This window comes from Anopheles merus, chromosome 2R (genome assembly GCF_017562075.2).
Source record: "Anopheles merus strain MAF chromosome 2R, AmerM5.1, whole genome shotgun sequence".
In the NCBI taxonomy this organism is placed as follows: domain Eukaryota; kingdom Metazoa; phylum Arthropoda; class Insecta; order Diptera; family Culicidae; genus Anopheles; species Anopheles merus.
The window spans coordinates 43,213,094-43,228,877 of NC_054082.1; the positions used below are offsets into that span (position 1 = coordinate 43,213,094).

At 47.9% G+C, this 15,784-nt stretch overlaps 1 protein-coding gene across 8 annotated transcripts in view; it reads right to left on the reverse strand.

Annotated features, from left to right (window-relative positions):
* LOC121588595 (protein winged eye-like) overlaps positions 1-15,784 on the reverse strand; it is a 341,422-nt gene that overhangs the window by 109,301 nt on the left and 216,337 nt on the right. For 2 of the 8 annotated variants that reach the window (XM_041906699.1, XM_041906700.1), the window contains exon 1: positions 7,075-8,282. The exons of the other annotated variants lie outside the window; for them this stretch is intronic. The gene's annotated coding sequence lies outside the window, so the exon portion shown is untranslated. Of the gene's footprint in view, positions 1-7,074; positions 8,283-15,784 lie in introns of those variants that run through there. 8 annotated transcript variants of the gene reach the window in all.

Sequence of the window (15,784 nt, forward strand, 5' to 3'; positions counted from 1 at the left end):
CGCGAGAGAGACCAAGAGATGATGATGGGTGGCTGTGTGTGATGGGATGCGCGCCGCTCGGCCCTCTTCTCTCGCTAGGCCAACACACACGTAAGCAAAACATAAGAAGAGATTTTAATCACATTTCTTCTTGCCAGCCTACTCTACTACTGCCACGGTTTTCTGAGAAAAGTTGCTGATTCCTTGAAACCGGTTTCTTTTACGAGCGTAGCTTCTTCTTGATGATGCGTTTCCTTCGCTCAATTTCTTAGAGCATAGTTCCCAATGTGCCCGGTGTACCTTCGCCGGCCGCGCGGCTTCACATCATTCCCATCGGGCACCACACCACCCCGGGACCACGGAGTGCGGCCGTGTGATGAGTTTGTTTTGCTTTGCTTTGCACATTTCCACCATCGAAGCGTTTCGCTGGACGGAGGGAACCGTTTTTACCTGTGTGCCTCGTCCTAGTGCGCGAGCAGGGAATTCTCCTCAAGTGCAAAGAAGAACACACAAACCAACCGGCGAAAGGACACGGTACGAAGGAGGTGGAAGACGCCCGAAACCCAGAAAGGATAGCCTAAGGATGATGGCCCAAACAGCAAAAATCCATCCCCCGGGTTCAACTCTCACTCTCTCTCTCCATCTCTGTCTTTCAAAGGACGGACGCACAACACAAATATAGACTAATCGATAAACAACCATCCGATTTTCCGGATCCGTACCACCCTCTGCGACGGCACAGTCGATGTAGTTTACAAATATTGTACAAATTGCTATAGATATACACATACTTCACATTCAGGCGCACTTTGAAGTTGGAAGTGCAAACGATGTTCCGCTTATGCTTATTGCTGCAAACCAGTTTCGCAAACCAGCCGTGAGCTGCAGCAACCCCGCAAGCTCAAATGCTATGCAACACTGCCGGCACGGGAAGGGAGGAGACGAGCCCCATTTTAGTGACAAATTCGGAAACTTGAGCCATTTCTTTGCGAAATTTTGGACACGAACGCCAAAGCGAAGAAGAAAAACGCATTAAAAGGCGCGACCGACGAATTCCCGGCACCGGCGGGACGCAGGGTGGTGGCAAGGGCGCGCGCCCAATCGCATTAACCTATCGGAGAAATCTTGGAACTCGAAGACACAAGTGGACAGCGTGTGTGTGTGTGTGTCTGCATAAAACTTGGCTGGCAGCCTTTAGCGCGCCCTACTCGGCCACTTTGTCCACAGGCGGGACCGAAAGTTCCGGCCACTCTCGTGAAGACACGCGAAAAATTACTTCCATGGACTCGGGAGAGAGCGAGCGCGCAGGCACGGGGACAGGATCAGCTTCCCGAAATCTAATAAAGATACATCACTCAAACCATCGCAACAGCACAGCACCACGGCACCAGACACAGAAGACGACGGCACTATTCCTTATGTTGCTTCTTTTTTGTTTATGCTTCTTGCTTTTTTGGTGTTGTTTGGCTTTGCTGCTCTGTTCGCTTTAGGGGTACTTCTTTCTCAAGGAAAAGAAATTTAATTTATCTTCACTTTTGTCATAAATCTTGTCCCTTTGCCAAATAAAACAATGGCAAGGAAGCATTTAAAAGTAATCAAACTTATTTTGGGACACAAAGTACCCCGCCGGTCGGCCAAACCATCGGAGAGAAATAAACCGTGGTGGTAGCTTTAGATGTACATAACACATAATCGTATGCACAGCATGACCGACGACCCGTGTGTACCGACGACCGAAGGGATATTGTTTAAATTTTCAAACAGCACCTCTAAACGTGGCTGACAGGAAATGCGTGAGAGATTGTTTGCTCAGCATGTATGCTTTTAAGCAGAGCAAGAAAAAAAGGAAGCAACTGTTCTGCACCCCAAGCTTTAAACGGGGCATTTGAAGCATTGAAAACCGTCGCTATCCCATAATCATAGATACCAGAAGTTTACAATCTTGAAACAGCTTTCGTTATCTTCACTTGGTAGCAAATCTCGTGGCTTTAATATGCATATTTACGACCTCAGCCCGGTCAGAACACGAACTCCAAGAGAGTTGGGAGAGTCACGTCTATGGGCAGTGAAGACGAAAAAAAAAAAAACAAGAAGACATTGCACATTTCCATACAAATTTCCCCATCAATCACCGGTGTTTCCCCGCAGCAGCCGCTTCTTCAACAACGTCTTAGGACCCACAAGCGGACCACAACCAGCAGAGCTGATCGATAAAATCTTTAAAGCTGACAACACACTAACACAGCATCGGTATTTATACGGCGCTTCTTTCTCGCACCCTCAAGCGCTCTCTCTCTCTGTTCTCAACACCACCATTTAACTTTTCCGAAATGTATACAAACCTATAAAAAAGAATCTCATTTGCCTCCGAATGCAATTTCTCTAAGGCTTTCCCCCACCGCTGCTTCCAGCCCGCTCCACATACACACACGGGAGGGAGGAGTGCGCTACTGGATTGCTTCACCTCAGCGCAGTTCCTTGACCTCCTTTTGCCTTTCCCGGGGGGAGAGGTTGGGAGAGCGGGCAAAGGAGTTGTTTTTCTTTTGGTTCTTGTGCCCCGACTGTTGGGATTTACGTACGAAATCAGCTGAAACTGATCCTGCGCCATCACCACCTCTCCACCGCGGTGAACGGCACACACACACACACACACACACACACACACACACACACACACACACACACACACACACACACACACACACCCAATCTTCCGGAGCGCACAAACCTGCCATTTGCTCGAATATTCATGAGCTCCGGCGGGAGGCGGCCTCAACACATCGGGACCGATCGCAGCAGCAGGCCGGACAGCTTCAGCTCCTGCCTCTTCTTCGTCGCCAGTCCCGCCAAATAGTGCTAGGATAGCTTTCGCCGACCCTTTCGCACACCCTCCCCTCCGTTTCATCCCGGGTTCCTGCAGCTGCCAGCCACACCGACACAACCGAGCTTAACGGAGCGTAATTTCGGACGGGATGGAATCGAGATGAGATCAGCTAGCCAAAAACCCAAAGGCCTACACACACACACACCCGGGGAGTTGCACGCTGTCTCGTTGTCCCTCTCTCGCTCTCGCGGGTGGTGACCGAAAATATCGACGGAAAGGCATAAATTCTGCATCACGGGCCAGTTGCGTCGTCTGGTCGACTAACACCTACATTTGGCGCAAATGGATTCCGGTATTTGGATTCGATTTGGCGATAAATTTTCCTCCAAAATGAAGTAAACACTGCGCCGCCCAGTGTGGACTGTGTCTGTGTATGTACACACATGCACACACCTCGCTTTGGCCACGGACGGATTGCAACAGACGCGGATACGTCGTGTGAGCGAATGGCCTCCTGCTGGCCGGTGGAAAAATAGTTTCTCCAGTGAAGTGGCCCATACGGGGGCAAACGGGAATCTTTCATGTTTGGTTTAGCTCCCCCAGCCAGCCACAGCGCGTCAGAGTGTTCAGGACGGTGCAGGAAATGGGATCAATTTTGTATGAAGTTTCTTGGACCGGTTGGTATGGGTTGGGTGTGTTATTTTCATCGTGCGCGTCTCTCCCGTTACGGTCCCGGGGCTTTGCAGGAGCTTGGGATGGAAACGAGCTGTTTTCCATCATCAAAAATTGGGGACCCTTTTTACCCGCCGAGCATTGCTCGTTGGCGAGAAATTGTCGAGAATAAAAAAAGAAGTTTGCTTCAGCATACTGCTTCTTTCTCTGCTCATCACGGGCATATTAAAGTGACAGGCGCCGGTAGATCTGTGCCTCTCTCTGGGTCGATGGGAACACAGCTTTTCCCCCGGGCCGGCACAGACAAACTGTCTAGCAAACGGGGATTTGAGACGGAAGGAAACAAAAAATCACAGCATCATTGATTTGGGTTCAACGGTGAGAGGTAGGAGGAGCTGGAATTCGTTTGCCGAATACCGAACGGCGAGGAAAAAACCGCTAGGGTGAGTTTCGGACCCGAAAGCGTAATGAACATTGATTGAAAGGAAGACGAAGAAGAAGAAGCAGAGCCGCACTGTGGTGGAGGTAGATTTTCGACAACCTCGTTACCGGTTGCGCTCTCCTCCTTGGCCTCACAGTATGTGTGTGTATGTGTGTGAATCAACTAATGGTCGGGCGGCGGCGATCGACATTTCAAGCGCGAAGTTATGTTAAGCTGTCAATTAGAGATTTTTGGTTGCAAAGATACGTTGGGATCACCGTGGGCAAGGGTTTTTTTTGCCTGAGGGATGTAGTTGGCACAAGTCCAAGTGAAAATTAGGACTCGGAGGGCGAACTCATCTTTGCGGCACTCTAGGACCCAAATTGCATTTCATAGAGTCGTTCAAGTCATGTGGAATTGAAAGATATGCTTTGCTAAAATTATGTTCAACAGAAGACATAAACAATATTCCAACAATTCCGCATTGCTTGCCTTCGGATGACTTCAATTAAACAACCAACAAAACGTCCCCGGTAAATCCCGTCCGAAACTTCCAATCCTATTAATATGATACCACCACACATTCCCGAGCCACACTGGGAGGTATAATATTTCCCCTTAATGAATTTCATCCCATGCACAATTCAAATTTCAAAGCATAACTATCTGATCTCATGCTGCCACAGCCATGCCGACGACGGCGACGCATATCTCGACCATATGTGTGTGTGCAATCGGCGAACGATGCATCGATAAAGCGTCCCAAAGCCGGAACGCGTATCTGTTTCCAAGATCAAAAGAACAGGGTGTGAGAGGCGAAGCGCTGCAGTCGGAAAGCTAAAATTATACATCTTTTTCTCCCAGGTGAAGGGCGATGCGTGCAGCAAAAACTTACCGGTAGGGGACATGCACGCACTCGCATACACACGCACACACAAATCGGCAAGTGTTGTCAACACAACGAGAGAGATAACGTCGCCGGAATGTAATTGCAGCGTGGTGTACAATTACAGCAGCGAGACCCGATTGGAAAAAGGGGTCGCTAAATCAAACGCAGATCACCGTATCTTTCAGCGTGTACTGAGTGCAAGACGACCAAGCGGTAAAGAAAAGCGGTACAAAAACAATTCCGATAACCGTTCGGCTGCTCTGTTGCTGTTGCACGTCTAAGTCAATCAGAGCAGAGCATAAAACAAGGGACACTGGCGGTGCAAAGCATCCAAACCGCACCCAAATGTTGCCTTCATTGGAAGAGAAGTACAGCAGCAAATGCTGGAGTGCGTCATCCGTCACTATCATTTGACTTTCTTTTTGCAGTCAGGGGTAAGCGTACCTTCAAAAGGCAGTCAGCAAAAATTAGGCTTTTCGGGTGGGAAAAAGTGGACATAAAATATAAAGCAATTTTGGCCCACTTAAACCGTGCTGCTCGTGGCAGGGAAAATACAAAAAATCCAAGATTTTTTGATGCTCACAGCATCATCAGCATCATCAAGAGACGGCGAGCTCGCACACCTACGGAGCGCGTCCGACGCGAAGAGATAGAAAAACAAACAGGTGGTTTTTAATTCCCTGTCCCTAACCTACAACGCGCTCCACAACCCTCCTGCAGGGTGGTAGGTACAGCGCGAAATCATTGTTATTATTTGTGCCGCACTCCCCCCTTAAGGGGAGCGCGCACGAGAACCGTTTAAGATGAGCATCGGGCCTCGGGTTTTTCGTTTGTTTTGATACACACACACAGGTGCCGAATCTCGACCGCAAATCTCTCGACGAGAGTGCACCGCGAGCCGTGACGTCACATGTACCCGGTAGCGCGAATCACACACAACGCGCGTTGCCGACGGAAGTCTTCCGCCTGTGGCCGATGAGACAACACAGGTGCGATTATTGCTCTCATTTGTGACGAAAATCTCAGGTGAACGCGCGAGAGAGGACAACGCATACACACACACCATCTGATTCGTTTGGTGTCGTACATGCATCCGCTCGTACTACGGGATGATGTTTGGATGTCAAAGATGAGAGTCGTCCCAGGTGAGATCACTGTGATCATGATCATCCATAAAGGAATAGGCTGCCGTTTCACCACAACAATGCGAAACCCTGCAGCGAATTCGCCCTGAAGCGGTGGTATGAAACTGTGGGTTTTTTTTTTCAAAGTGAAATTCAAGCTGGCTCTAACGTAATATAACCCATGAAGATGACCTCGCTGTGCTGAGGTCTCAGATTGTGTGCCTGTGTGGCTGTGTGCGTGTGTGGCTGTGTTATTTTTTGTGTTTCTCCAATAACCGAAACCATGGCCTCCGAATGTCCATCTGTCGTCGTCGGTGGATCGCAAAAACAAGCATGAACAACAAAAAAAAAAAAAACCTCAAACCATACACCACCCCGTGTACCCCCACCCAGCAGCAACACCCGCTTCCGTTCCGGCAGGGCTGCTGCTGATACACATTGTTTTGTTTTCGGCTCGATGATTTCTGTTTCTTTTGGCTACGCATTCTGAAACATGCCGCCGCCTGCCCTGCCGTTCGGCCACACGGAACACGCTGCCAAACCACGGCGGTATTGAAGAAAACCGACCTTTTGATGAGATAACAGCGCTGGTGGCCGCCGCAACACGATGACGAGCGCGATATACCGTCCGCGGCGTGGAAACTTTGATCAAGGCCCCCAACCACCACCACCACCGCCCCACATTCACAATCTCGCCCACAAGTTCCGTGGGAGCCAGCGTCTAAACGGGAGGCGTTGCAGTGTTGTTGTTGCTGTTGGAGGCATGCCTATCGAAACCACACACTTTGATGTTGGTCGCAGCAGGCGAGCGTAGGGAAAATGTTCAGCAACAACCACACACAAGAGCACACGTACACATAACATACATTTCACCAAGCCCACTTCCCTTCCTCGTTACGTCACACATAACTTTCGTTGTACGAAGCGCTGCTTTCGTCCCTCATATCGCGCTCCCGTCCTCACAGAAACCCCGTCCGAAGAGAAAAATCAATTTATCAATCATTTCTCTTCAACTTATCGGAAGAACATGAAAATGTCGTGTAAGGAAGGAGATGGTCGGAGCCGATGTGATTTGCTGCCGCTCTTAGGGGGCTGCCGTTTGCCTGTTGCCAGAGCCCTTTCTTCGCGCGAGGCATCGGAGAGAAGTGTAGAAGAAGAATATTACCTTTTGCAGTGGAAATGTGTTCACTTGCACTCATTGCTTGGCCGCGTGAAAATTCGGCAAACACTTCACGTGACACGCAGGCCTCCTCCGCCCGTTTGACACTGAGGCTTTAAAGGTGAGCGCCTAACGCAGTAAAGCGTCACTCTTTTCAAGCCCACCACACACCTTTAATGCGTCATTTACGCACACACTCTTCACTTGCAATTTCGGTGATCTTGTCGCACGGAAGCAGTAGCAGCTGGCAATCCGGAAAGAATCAAAACTCAGTGCACCGGGCAACGGAAAGATTTATGTGTCGATTTTCTAGGTAGGATTTTCACTCGCCACTACAGGCCACGGACGAGAAAACCCCTGCGAGGGTGGGCTGACTTTTCACTTGCACAAAATACAGCTCAGCGAAAAGATGGTCGCCGCTTTTATATTTTCACAGCACAATTTTCGTACCACGCGTGAAACTCTGTGAAGGTTTATTACACAAACACATACATATATATATACATGCACACACTTTCCTTCCAGATTTGGTGGCACGGCGGTTTAGATTTCTGTTGCACACACTCTTAACGCACTCTTGTTGTGCAGGCAGCACAGAAAAGCCGAAGACAACAACACACGCCAGCCAGCCAGCCTCGCTTCGAAGGGGGAATGGATTTATTTTAATCCGATTTTTCTTCCTCTCGAAACGGAGCTGCTGTTGATGTTTACTGGTTTTTAGAGCTGGTAAAATTGTGCTGCTTCTAGAAACGCACGATTACACACGCCGTCAGTAGGGGTTGCTGCTTTTTCCTATTTATTGGTCACGGCCAAACACTACAAAACCACAATATTTTCTGTGCACCACTATTTACAGCGCGCTGCTTGCGGAACGATATGATGGTGTTGTTTTGTCTCACAATAATTACGCATCAAGCAGCCACAAGAAGTGATTACAGATGGAACGATTCTCTTACTTTAGTTTTGACTGCTTCTTTTCGACTAGGTTATTCTAGTGTTGGCTGAGTTTTGGAAATATTTACTTTTCTGTTTTCTCTTTGTTTCGAAACTCAACACTTGCTTTCACCAGTTCTTTTTGCACGCTCAAGGTTTAACTTTACGATTGCGACCTAGCAGCGTCCGCGTAACGTCGCTCACTGTTTCACGACAAAAAACTCACTGCACGCACTTCTACACGCTTACAGAGATCAGTGAGAACTGAGCAGCGGCCCGAAACGCACTGCCAACCGGACCCGTACGAGCGAACGATTCTACGAAAAAAGCGCGAGAGAGCGTGAGAGAGAAAGAATGAGAGTGAGAGCGAGAGAGCGAGTGACAACGAAGCGAGTTTTTGTTGCTGGTTTAGTTATCTTTCTGAGGCGATGGACTATTCAAATGGCGTTTTCTGTGTAGTTTTAGTTTTAGAAATACATTTTTAACATGTACTGAATTTTACTACAAAATAACCAATATTTTTACGACGTTCTGTAATCTCTCAACAACGACATCCGTTCGGAAATTGTGTTCGGGTATCTCGAAGCGTTGAGAGGGAGAAGAGCACAATCAAATCTCAGAGAAGATGGTTGCCAGAGCGCTTCTTTTGCGAGAGAACGTCCCCATTTGCGGTCACTGTGGAGTGACCGAAAGCGCAACATTCACAGAGTGGCGTAACAGAGATAGAGTAGCGCAGTCAAAGCAGTACAGAAAAAAACATCATCGAGATCAGCACTCATGCGCTTCGCTTCGTGCTCAAAACAGCTGATGATGGATGTGTGTGCGGGTTTCAAGCAATCGCCCTATCGCACTCACTCTGATGATACTTGGCAGTATTGCTACTCCCTCATTCCTATGGAACTATAAAAAAGACGATGGGAAATGAGAAAACATGGTACGCCAGAGCGAGAAGGAACAGCGCACTTCTTGAAATTGGAAAGAAGAGGAGAAAAAAACATAAAATAAGCACACTCATCCGTTAGTGGGTGGAAAGTGGGCTGGAGGGGAATTTCCATTTTTTGTCGTTCGTGTTTTTGTTGCTGTTGTTGTTGTTGCTGCTTCCTTTCCCTACGAAGCAGGGAGGTGGATCGGTGAACGGGATGGATAGGGGCGAATGGTGATGACGATAACGCGGTGTGTGCCGGCGACGAAAATGAACGGCCGAAGGACGCGCAATGGCGAAAATCGCGGAAAATGCCTTGCCCGTGTCTTGCTGTATTACCCTTTGCACCCGCAACTCCCGCCTCAAACGCTGGCGGGTGCGGATATCGTCCGGGCCCCATGCAGGCACGCACTTCCGCAAGCCCGCCATATAATCCCGCTCAAAAACACTTCACACATTCGCACACACATTCGCGCGTTATGCTACGGAAGCGGGTGATGTTTTTCCCATCCTCTGGACTGCGTGTGTGAGGTTTCTTTTTTGTTATTGCCTGGACCGCCCAAGACACATTTCGGATATTGTACGGTGGGTAGGGGAGTTGATTTAAACCAGAAGGCAAAAAAAACGTTCCATGTTCCAATACCGACGGCTTTAAACGTGTGTGCAGCATATGGACCAACTTTTTGCAACTTAACCGTAGTTTTAATTGATTTTACCCAACACCAATACAGGGTGTCTCCGAGATATGCGAGTTACCTCTTATAAGAGGCTTTGAAGATACGCGGTTTTATAAATTTGGACCCTTTCCGTTTTTAGATCGTAGACTGAAATTTCAGCCGCTCAGCTGGTTGCATTGTATAGCAGTTTTCGAGCAGCTATCAAAGTGAGTATCGTATACAGGTGGGCTTATCCCAAGGGATACGTATTTAGCGGGGTGATTTTTATCACTTCTACTTATGATTGAAGATTTTAATAATGTTTTGTGTATTCGTCAAGTCAATCAGAAAGCCTGTTTGAGCAAAAATCTTCGACCGTCCTGTCAAAAAGTGTCGTTCAAATTTGGTTATAAAAAAACAGGCTGTGAGACCACCTGGTCTCCACACACTTTGGTTCTAGATTCTCCCACCTCTTCAATGCACCTTGGGATGAATGAAAACTCCAGCTTTTTTGAATTTTTTTTCGAGCAGGTACTCGAATCTAATTCTAGCTTTGAGGCTAAAATAATCTAGGCTGAAAATCCCAGGCTAGTTTTTTGTGTGGTTTTGTACGGAGTGTTTACATGATTTCAGCCTCCAACTGTCAAACTCCATATAAAAAAGCTGACTAGAATCGTGAAGGGCCCCTTTGACGGTTTTTGAGCAGTTTGTAGTGGTTTGACATACCAAACGTTAATGCAAAATAATTTTTCCTTTGGTCGAATAATTTTATAAATCATTCAATATAAAGTTCAAAATTCTGATCTTCGATCATAATTAGCGATGGGTAAAGTTGGTAAAAATCAGAAGTCAACTCCGATACGACTCCGGAAGGTAAATCCGAACAGCATTATTCGCAGCTGTCCGAAGTCGTCCGGAATCGGAATCATCCATAATCATCCGGAGTCGGCCTGTGTTGGGAGCGGAAACGGCCGGTCAAAGAGAGCTGTCACAAGACATTGCTGTCGTCGCTAAGCAATTCTTAGAAACAAAGCCTGTTTACGAAATCCACGCGCAAAGTAAAAAACGAAATGCGAAACCAATAAAAAAAGGCCGGTCCACCACTGACCGACTCCAGCCGGCTCCAACTCCAGTTTGATTCTGATTCCAATCGACTCCGGACGACTCTGGACGACTCCGACGACTTCACTCGACTTCTGGTGGAACTAGTTGTTCCGGTTTTACAGTAGTCGGTATCGGACCAACAATAACCGTAGTCGGATCGGAGTTGTGGGTGCACACCAGAGAGGACAACGCAGGTTTAATACCTACTATGTATAGAAAATTTACACTAAAATTGGCTATATGTTGGTTAACACCAACATCTCAACATACGCCAAAATTTAGCGCCAATCAGCGCAGCGTATCTAGGGGACAATAACCTGTACTTATTTCGCTACGCCTGTATTGAAAGTATTGGAACATATGTATTATTTTTGCCAAAGCCCAACTAATCCCGTCAACAATGAGTTTGATAGTTGGTGGATCAAATAAAAATGAAACATCAAGCTGTCAAACGGATTCCGCCGTTCTACGCGATTGAAACTCAGATCATGCGTGTCATCTCTGCAATACATACCTCCGAGAGCACATACACAGACCCTATCACTCTCTCCGGGGCCGTTAATGCTGTGTGTATCGGCTGCAGCGACAAAACAAACCCTTCACCCCTGTGTTCCGCACAACATCCCGGATAACGGGATAACGTGCAGCATCAAACCCGCCTAACATTACACATGCCAACATCTGAGGTGTTGCGGAGCGAAACGACACCCATTTGCTAGCAGATTAAAAACATTAAAAATCCTTCAACGATCCTGTAACTGTGATGCCATTACCAGTACCAAAACACACTTGGCTTGTAGGGTAGCAGCACACACACACTCACACACACGCAAACACACACTATGTTGACTGCACCGAAACGAACGGGTTGAACAGCGCGGACCGTAATCTTTTCCACCGGAGTCATCACACCGCCACCGACAAGGGAAGGGAAAAGAAAACGGGAGGGGGGTATTAAAAATTGTCAAGAAGCGGTTCCAAAGTTTCATTGCGACGACGGCGCGTGTGTGTGAGTGTGATGATGTGGTAAAGAAAATATATATTAACTACCGGCAGGGACCCAGTGAACGATGAAGGTCCTCGCAAAAGCGTCGTAAAATTTGGCCCATGTCCTGACTTTAAAAAAAGAGAAAAAAAAGGGCGAGACACGGGAAAACAACACCATGCATAGCTAAAATTCATTATTTCATAAAACGCAATCGTGTGTATCGAGGCAAGCGAATGGGATTCCGGATTCCTGGTTGACTTGGCCTTGTTGCCGGTTGTCGCCATTGAGTTGTAGTTGGCGGTGGTGGTGACAAGGCGTAGGACGAAACTTTATTGAAAAATCCTTCACCGTGTGTATGCGAGATGCTTTAATAAAGTTGGATTTTCCAAGTTCCAGGTTCTAGTGCCCGGGGTTTGGGCTGTGTGTGTGTGTGTGTGTGTGTGTGTGTGTGTGTGTGTGTGTGTGTGTGTGTGTGTGTGTGTGTGTGTGTGTGTGTGTGTGTGTGTGTGTGTGTGTGTGTGTGTGTGTGTGTGTGTGTGTGTGTGTGTGGTGTGTGTGTGTGTGTGTGTGTGTGTGTGTGTGTGTGTGTGTGTGTGTGTGTGTGTGTGTGTGTGTGTGTGTGTGTGTGTGTGTGTGTGTGTGTGTGTGTGTTTGTAGAAAGTTGGCGCTCTATCTTGTCCCGCTTTTGTAGAACCTCTCAATTCGCTCGGCAGCACATCCGGCTCACGGGCAAACTAGCATGAAAAGAATCGTAGCGAAAACTTTACCATAGAACCGTTCTTTCTGTTCCGTTTGCCACTTTGAGCGTCATTCAACCTTCCAATCTGCTTTTTTTTGCTTCTCTATCCCACCACCCCTAACTCCAGCAGCAGTACCACGGTGTGATGTAAAAACTAGTTCCCTTTTGTTGGTCGAGATCTCTCCAACTACGCTCCAACTTGACGCTTCGGAGTTGGAGTTCTCTACACGATAAAACCTTGTCCATCTTCATCTCCTTGTTTTTGGTTCACTTTGAGCGATCTTTCCGAGTTATCCACTTTGGTGTACGTGTGTGTGTGTGTGTGCGTGTGCGTGCGCGTGTCTGTGTGCTACTGCAACGGGTGCTCCATCTTGGGTTGTAATCTGGCTGCTTCCCTTCGAAACAAACCCACCCAACATCTTGTCTTGTCAGCTGACTTTCTGATAACTATCGTTGCGTCCTGCTCCACACAGCCATCCTTCTTGACCAGCCTGCTGGAGGGCACGACAGAAGCCCTGCTAGAACTTTCACTTTCGACGAGCAAAAGATAAACTTTTCGGCGATGGATTCCCACTCCCTGACGGGCGCGTAGCATAAATGAGAGATAATGTTTGAGAAGGATACATGCAGAGTGGATTGCCATGGAGCTTCCACGCTGGGCGTGAGGTTTGTTTGGGCAAAGTTTTGCTCGCTGGGCAATCCTCGTTCAACCGGGTAATGGTGGTGCTGTAGTTGTAGCAGGATGGGGTTGCGCTAGTCAAGAAATATTACATTTTATTCTTTCGTTTACTCATAGTTTTGACGGCACCGTAAATAGTTCGTTGGATTGTTGCGGCGGCAGCAATGTTAGTTTTGCTTACGCACTTACGCCGTTTCACATGGGCATTGTGAAGTGACCATCGAAAAGGTGTAAATGGGGACGTAAGGGAGGCGCCCAGGCTCGCCTGAAATCATCTTGTATGAAGCGTGTGCGTTTTCTATGAGGCTAAGTAGACACTGGCTCAAGAAGTGCTGGGCCGCTCTGTACCTTGCCTTTTAGCCGAGAAGATGTCCATCGTCATCCAGCCTCATTGAAATTCCAATGGCTTCATGAGGCTGACGTTGGAATTATTTTAATGAAATTCTATCCAACGTGCACCGTAAAACCGTAGTGAGACGAGATAAAATGATTAAATTCAGATGATTTTAGACGTTAAATCGTACAGCCTGTGCGGGGCGACGTGCGACGTTCGCCTCCAACACACTGCGCCGCAATAAAAGTGGCCGTGGTTCCGGGGGAGAGTGCAACACAAGGGTCGTGTGTGCGTGGAAAGCTTGCGTGAAGCAGTGAAATCAATCATGAGCAGCACTCAAGAAACGCGAAAGACTCCGACCACGGATTTCGGTCCGAAAAAGTAGCCGTAGTTGATTGATCCGCGGGGCAAAGAAACCTCGACGAACGGTGCTGCTGCTGCTCCTAGACGTAGGACGACGGGCATGAATCTCATTACCCTCACTCGAGAGACAAACCAAGACACCAAGACCAAGACACCAGCGGCGTGTGCGATTTGTGCGATTGAACGATGGCAGGCATGGGGAAGGGAAGGGCTGGCAGGCACTGCCGAGAGACTGCTTAACGAGCGTTTCGCCTGTCGTCGATCCCATCTTCGGCGGGGGCCACAGAACAAGCGTAAGAAATCATCATTAATAGGCGGAGAGGCCACGGCAACACAATGGGCCGTCCCTGATGGATGGTGTTTGGCCTGTCCAACCCACCAGCGGGCTGGGCTGGTGGTGCTGTGGGTTGGATCTTTTTTTGGTGTTGCGCTCCTTCTCTTCGTACCCACACTACTGCTCAGTGTTTTGGTGATCTCGGTGAAAAGATAGAATTAGTTTTTGTCTTGCATCTCTGTAAAATGAACGATAATTTCCTACGTGATAGAATAACACACCACGAGCAAAACCCAATCCCGGGGCATGTTAATGTGCCGTTGGGTAACAGAAATGAGCCTCTTTTCTTGGAATGAATGGTGTAATTTTCATAAATTTCTTTTCTCCTTGGTAAACTTCTACTACTCTTTCTCGCGATTAAAGATAGCGTTGCATGTTGCCTAATGATGAGACAGTGAAAGAAGCTGTCCACAATTCGGGCCTCGGTTGAAATGTAATGGCTTCGGCTGTGATGGTCAAATCTTCATCACAACAATATCTCCCTACGACAATGACAGAAACATACATTCTGTTTTGACAACCCTTCTTCCTAATAAGATTAATTAGAGCATCGGAAAGCTCGGGTGTATGCCGCAAACAGTACCATCGCATTGTCTACCATGTTCATCTGGGTTGATCAACAGAACAACAGGACAAAAAAACATATGTTAAATCATGATCCGAGGAATCAATGTAGCTAAAAACAAAAGAAGAAGAGGAAAAAAATTGACCAAAGGTACAAATTGATAAACCTCCGAAACACGTTCAGGTGTAGCTTGTGTGGTTCGGTTTGGTCGGTGATATGATTTCAGTTCTTGCTTCCTTCCTTCCTTTCTTCCTTCCTTCCCGGCAGACGGTGCGACGAGGGTCCAGACAAGTGGTCGTGCATGTGTCAAGAGCATCGATCATCGTCATCATAACCGTCCCATCGGTCGAGACTATCAGGCGCACTTTGCCAAAGGATCTGCGCCCAAAGCGCACACCAAACGCGTTGTTGGTCAAAAAACAAAAAACGCACACACTCACACACAAATGTGGTCACTTGCCCACCGTTCGACCAGATTTCGTGTATCTGATTTAAGTTTGCCTTCGCTTGCTCGATCTTTTCCCACTCTTTCTACCGATCCGAGCCCATTACATACACACATACACACACACATCCTGTTTGGATCAGTTGGATCGCCACTCGAAGTCGCTCAAAAATCCATCAATCAACGTTATGAGCCTTCGAGTGGTTTTCTGGGCGTACTTCCTTCTTCCCCATCACAAGCTGGTCAGCGCCAGCGGCGCCAACTGATGTAAGCAGCACCCTGTAGCATGCTCTATTCTTACTCTTCCCTTTCTCCCCTCGAAGGCCCCGGGAGTGTACCTAATGCTTTGAAGATTCCAAGAACTTTAATCCGCGGACTGCCAAGGGGAAGCAAAAGCTGTGCGCCGGTGTCGACTTCATAAAATCTAATCGAAAGTAACAAGTGCGTGACTCGTTAAATATTTACCGAGATCTTCCGTGCGGTGCGAATCCGTACCGCCCCATTCCGTCACCTTTTTTTGGAGGGGGAGCCGGCAGCTTCCCACATCTTGGGCAGCTTCCGGGACGGGGCGCTAGTAGCGCTAGTAGTGACGGTTCCGGTTGTCTGAATGTGTTTCATTCATTTTGTACCATCCCGAGATCCCGAGGAAGCGCA